The 6279-nt window shown below is 35.1% G+C and overlaps 2 long non-coding RNA genes across 2 annotated transcripts in view; one reads left to right on the top strand and one right to left on the bottom strand.

The window, feature by feature from the left end:
* The window catches only part of LOC107662678 (uncharacterized), a 19924-nt gene extending 19357 nt beyond the window's left edge, over nucleotides 1-567 (top strand). The window contains exon 4 of the long non-coding RNA XR_001631240.1: nucleotides 392-567. This is a non-coding gene — a long non-coding RNA (uncharacterized LOC107662678). The remainder of the gene's footprint in view (nucleotides 1-391) is intronic.
* A 3478-nt stretch (nucleotides 568-4045) lies between these two features.
* On the bottom strand, nucleotides 4046-5792 carry LOC107662680 (uncharacterized). The gene is made up of 3 exons (XR_001631241.1): nucleotides 5699-5792; nucleotides 5377-5468; nucleotides 4046-4107 (listed from the first exon to the last, which is right to left on the bottom strand). It is a non-coding gene; the product is annotated as an uncharacterized LOC107662680 (long non-coding RNA).
* Nucleotides 5793-6279: the final 487 nt, after the last annotated feature.

Genomic DNA, 6279 nt, shown 5'->3' with positions numbered 1-6279 from the left:
AACGTTGGTCTCTGTGGTCGATTCTGTGTTAAGGTAAGGCATGTTATTCGCAATTATGTGTTGTGGCTGGGTTGTAGGTCTGCATGACTCTCGATGGCCTAACTGAACGGAGGAATTATGGTATTCTTCTGTAGCCTGACGACGAGTAACTTTAATCGTTGTTCATGTGAACTCAAAGACAGCCTGATGCTTGGTTTATAGACTATTAAGCTGGGGAACAATAGTCTGTTTGGGGGTGGGGAGAAGGAAAAAGAGGGAAAAGAGAAGGACAGTTTTTAAAAAATGAAGAAAAGGAGAAAGGGAAAAATTAAACCCACTTTTCACATTTCTGTATGTTTTTTGTGAGATTGATGTTCATATTTCAGAGAAAATTGACTTATGTATTTCACAGGGAAAATCGCTGATGTGAATGATGCTGGTTCGAGTCCCACCTCAGACAAGGTCATCAAAGTCTACAAAGAATGCCGATTGTGAATAAAAATAAATTTCTTGTCACCCAGATTAATTTTTGTGTGATTTGATAATTATATTTTACCAGTGTTTGAATTGTGTCAAAGCTCTTTGGCCCCCCCCCCCCTTCACAATAAAATTGTGTCAAAGCTCTTTGACCCCCCCCCCCCTTCACAATAAATAAATTAAAAATTACAAAAATACAATTTAAATAAATAAATAAAATAAAACTTTATATACATATGATGCATATTTGTGTCTTGTCCTCCTCGTTATCGTTGAAAACCTCATTTTAAGATAAGATATTATTTTACAATGATTGGTGAATTAGGTGTACCAAACAATCACTAAGCAAAGAAGAATTAAATATCTAGGGGTGTGCGATGTCTTTGAATCTTTGACATGGTCTTACTCAGTAATAAAGATATCAATGTTACATTTTCACAGAATGTTCTTTACCTTATGAAGGATGATTTTATATAAAAAAAACTAAAATCACCAAAAAATTACTTTAGCTTGGTTTTCACAGACAGGGTCACATATTTTCTGGGATTTTATTGGTAACGATCGATAGATAATCAGTTTTTTTGCTGAGTGTGTTGCACTGCAGGACTGCCATGGACAGCTGACTCTGTGTGGTGGTCAGTTCACAGCAGTGACAGATATTAATCTTTTCCAACAAGTTTAAAATGATTTTGACCCTTTATGGGCATTTTTACCTTTGTAAAACCATTTTTTCTAGAAGTGTGTCAAATTCTTACATTTAATCAAAGTCAATTACAATAATAAGACATTTGGGGCTGTTACCAAACAAATAAAATTATCAACAAAATTCATGCAATGCAGAGGAAACACAGAAGCTGCATCTGAAGTGGCATTTAGATGCATATACACACTGTTTAATGCAAGGCATGAATGCTTTAACCTGCAGTTACAAATGCAGAAATAAAGTTTTGATATTTTAATCTTAAAACGTTGAATACTGATATTTGAAATGATTTAAAAATACATAAAAAGGTACTTTAAATGTGAAATTAAAACCGCCAGTAGGTGGCAGCAAGTCACTGTTGATAAGTTAGTCATTGCGGCTGAACCGAATCATTTAAACGGTTGATTCATTCAGGAACAAAACACTGTCATGTTGCTCAGAGACGCAAAACAGTGCTGTGGCTTTGTTTTGGAACCATTTTTGTTGGCTAAATAGAGAAAAAAAAAATAGGCAATATGGTGTCTAAAACGTAAGTCTCTTAATATCAACTTCTTGTTTATTGAACTGTTGTATAAAATCAATATCACATTTCTGATTTTTGCGAAAGAAATGGCACTCTTCGTGTGATATTAATCAACTATATGAAATGATATAAATATAAATTTTCTGCCCCCCATATCTTGAATTTTGGAAGCATTCTAACTGCATTTTATGATACTATGCAGTGAAAAAACACTCTAAATGAGCGGTCAGTCTAGCTAGTGTTTAAGCACTCATAACTCCTCTTATAATCAATTAAACTGCCCATACACGGTATGATAAATTAATCTCTAACTCACATCATACGTACATCTGCACTTTGTTGCTTACGATGAGGGAATTCGCGAGTTTCAGTCTGAACAAAAAACTCTGAGGTTTCAGCGATAACTGATCTGAACGCCTCTGATTGGCTACTGAATTCCTAAGCTCAACAGAATTGTGTGATTGGTTATAATGAGCAACGCTGTAAAAATAAAATATGACGTAACATAAGCAGGTCTAAATTTAATACAGCACTCAAAACTTCATTTTAAGTATTAAAGTTTTATTGAAAAACCAGGGGACCCCCCACGTATATTTTTTGGGTGTTATGGGGGGTCCCTTAATGCTTATGGGAGGTCCGGGACACTCAATTCGAACACTGTATTTTACTGGAAACCATATACAACGTATGCATTCCTTTCTTAATTTATGAACACATAGGCTACATTTTGTAAGTTTTTATGTCTAAACACTTCTTTTATTAAAAGTTTTTTTTTTTATTGTATGGTAGACGTTTTATATTTTATATTTATAGATGTTGTTTGTAATGTGCTATACAAATCATATGTAAGTAAATATTATAATTGATAACAATAATAATAATAATAATATAGTTTTCACCCAGGCTCACAGAATGATGACTGAAGAGAAGTCAATCTTCTATGAACTTTAAAATGTTTTACTTTTTACCAAAAAAAGAAAACAAAAAGTCAGATGACAAATTATAATAGAAGCAAATGCACAATGGTAAAAATAACATTATAAAAATATATATAATAGCAAAGAGTATTTAAAAATCAACATATAAACATGTAAAATGATCAACAAGTCTCTGAGTGGGCTCAAAATACCAACCTAATAATAAATAATAACAGATTAATAATACTGGTTAACACACAAAAGCCGAGTAGAAATGTTATTAAACAAAATATATTAGCAAAGTGTGTGTATATATATATATATATAAACGTAACATAATAAAAACTCCGAGTGGGCTCGAAACACCAACTTAATGATAAATAATAATAGATTAATAATACTAGTAAACACACCAAAGTAGAAACATTATAAAACTATATAAATATTAAACAGTATTTAAAAATAAATATATAAACATGTAAAATAATAAAAAGTCCCTGAGTGGGCTCGAAACACTAACCTAATAATAAATAATAATAGATTAATAATACTAGTAAACACACAAAAGTAGAAACATTATAAAACTATATAAATATTAACCCTCTGGGGTCTGAGGGTGTTTTGGGGCCCTGGAGAAGTTTTGACATGCTGACATTTGTGTTTTTTTTCAGTATCTTAAAAACATATTAATGGCTAAAGTCTGATAACACTGTATTCAGCACAAACTGGGCAACAATAATATGTGAGCCGCAGGCATGGACTGGCCATCGGGCGGCTGATTTGGCCCCCCAGCTAACAAATTTAAGTTCTGAGAACGTTTATCTAACGCTCTGTTTTGGTTGTGGGAACGTTATTTGGAATGTTCCAAAAATGTGGAAATGTCTAGTTTACTTAACGTTGCTAGAACGTTATTTTATGGTTAGCATAACGTTCCTGCAATGTTCTTGCAACCTAAATTTCATTAAAAATATAATGTTCTATGAACGTTTATTTGGAACATTCCAAGAACATTAAAATGTCCAGTTACCTTAACGTTGCTGAAACGTTATTTTACGGTTAGCATAATGTTCCTACAACGTTCTTTCCACCTACATTTATTAAAAATACAACATTCTAAAAACATTTACTTGGAACATTACAGTTTAGTTTAATAAAATGTTATTTTAAGATTAGCAGTGTTGCAACATTCTCTTTCAACATTTGTATTAACACAAAATTCCAGATATGAGCAAGAATATAATTACATATGCATTTCAACAGGTATCTGAATTATTAAAGATAATCCCTTTCAAAAATCTCATTAACACATTGAACACACTGGTGAAAATTGCATATCATGTAAAAAAAAAAAATTAGTTAATATTTATGACAATGAACTATAACTTCACAGCTAAATATAAACTATCATATTAACATTTAATCATTGAGAACTTCTATATTAATTTGTGTGGGGTGTGGGTGCTGAAAATCTAGCACTATGGGACCTGTCCGGTCTCTCCACGCTCCATCTGTAAAGTAAACAGATTGGCTGATGTTACAAACTGTGTTATTACAAAATGCTTATGAAATAATTAGTGTGCCTATGCCAAAAAAAAAAAAAAAGTATTAGGATCTGTGCTGTGAGTTTTACAAATATTACATTACATTGCAAAATCAGATCGACTCCCTCAACAGGAAGCTGAGTACGTACTCCCAACTTTGTGAACCCTGTGAACAAATCAGACTGGAGATAAACTGAATGTAAGGGCACTTTAACACAGCCAAGCTCAATGAAACGGATTAACACACTCGCTCCGCAGTATGACTGTTCAGAAAATTCTAGTGCACTTTACAAGATGAAAGACTGAACTGAACCCATATCTCGCAAGATTGTAATAGGCTTCAAATCTCCCTGCTCCTCTGAAACAGATACATAACCATTCGTAATAAATGGGCAGTATAACTCAGTATGCGAAATAGAAAACTGAGACGGCATGGAAGCAGTATGGACTAAAGCAACTCCTTTTGGTTTCTCAGGAGGCTTACCCTGATTCCAGCGCTTACAGTCTACAATTAAATGTCCTGGCTCACGGCAAAAAAAAACACGCGTCTTTCTCCCTCACCAGACACATTTGTGTTACGAAACACATTCAACATGGCTTCTCTACTCCCTCGTGTTCCCTTACCCTTATTAAAAACTCTCGAGCTGTTTCTCACAGAAAATTCAACAGATGAACCATTTTTCTCTCTACACACAGATGGAGTAAAAACAGTTTTGTGCGTGAGCACAAATTCATCTGCCAAAACAGCGGCTTTCGGTATGGACAGTACCTTTTGCTCATTTAGATATACAACAATATCCTCCGAAACGCAACTTTTAAAATCCTCCAAATGTAAAAGTTCTCGTAACTGCTCAAACGTGGTAACTCTGCTTGCTGTACACCATTCATCAAACAAGACCATTTTCTCACGAGCAAACTCACTAAATGTTTGACTGGCTATTTTCTGATGGTTTCGGAATCTCTGACGATAAGCTTCAGGTACTAATTCGTACGCTCGCAACACCGCAGCTTTGACAGTATCATAGTCAAGACTTTGCTTGATAGGTAAAGCTGTACACACTTCCTGAGCTTTACCCACTAACTTACACTGCAGAAGCAACGACCACAACTCTTTCGGCCAACGTAAGGTAGCTGCAATACGCTCAAAAGCGACGAAGTAAGAATCTACCTCCGTCTCTCTAAAATGAGGAGCAAGTGTGACATATTTACTCACATCAAGACTGGTTACAGACTCACCAACAGACGAAGAAGTAGCGTGTGGTGGACTTTGCTCCGATACAGCTGAAACTGACACATTCACTGGCGAACGAGGAGATGGAGGTCTAGACCTAGGCATAGGCACAGGTGCATTAGATTGCTCTTTGGCTTGTAGTTCCAGTCTACAAAATTTAAACTTACTATCAGCCTGTAACTCCAAAGTTCGAAAATTAAGCAGCTGCGCATCATAATCCTGTTTCTTTAACTGTAGATCCAACTCCTTCAATTTAATCGCTAACATAGGATCAAAACGAGGATGACTAGGATCTATGTTAGGAAAAGAAAAAGTGTCCTCACCTACCTCAGTTTCAACACTCTTCCGTGGTAACCCTTCCACAGATTCATCCGGCAAAAATCCAGCCTCTACCAACTTGTTATACAACTTCTCTTTAATTACCTGTTTTGGCCCCTCCCTAGGAACAGAACAATTAAAGAAATCTGCAACAAATCAGCCTTACGACCAGTGTTGCCAATTTAGCTACTTTGTAGCTAGATTAAGCGACTTCCCCGCCCCTTTTGAGATTTTTTTTTTTTTCAAAAGTTTAGGGGGAAATATAGCAACTGCTTGGACAAACCTTATCTAAGTTCTCATCTTGCCCACTGATCTACGTTCATCTTTATATATATCAGTGAATTTGCCATTGTGATGTCATCTAGTGACATTTAGCTACCAGTTTTAGCTACTTTCAATTGAAAGCAGTTCGCAACACTGCTTACGACACTTGTTAAATTCCTCCGTAGTAGGAGATAACGTGAACAACATTAAATCAAATTCCATATTTGACCGTAAACTCGTCCCGCACCAAAAGAAAATTACCAGGCAAACAAACGCATGGTTAATTCCGCCAACTACCTTCATTGATACGTACTGAACGAATCCGC

Source organism: Sinocyclocheilus anshuiensis, unplaced genomic scaffold (genome assembly GCF_001515605.1).
Source record: "Sinocyclocheilus anshuiensis isolate Anshui unplaced genomic scaffold, SAMN03320099.WGS_v1.1 scaffold1839, whole genome shotgun sequence".
Lineage (NCBI taxonomy): Eukaryota > Metazoa > Chordata > Actinopteri > Cypriniformes > Cyprinidae > Sinocyclocheilus > Sinocyclocheilus anshuiensis.
Note: the sequence above shows the minus strand (reverse complement) of the source record. Positions and strands in the feature narration are given on the sequence as shown.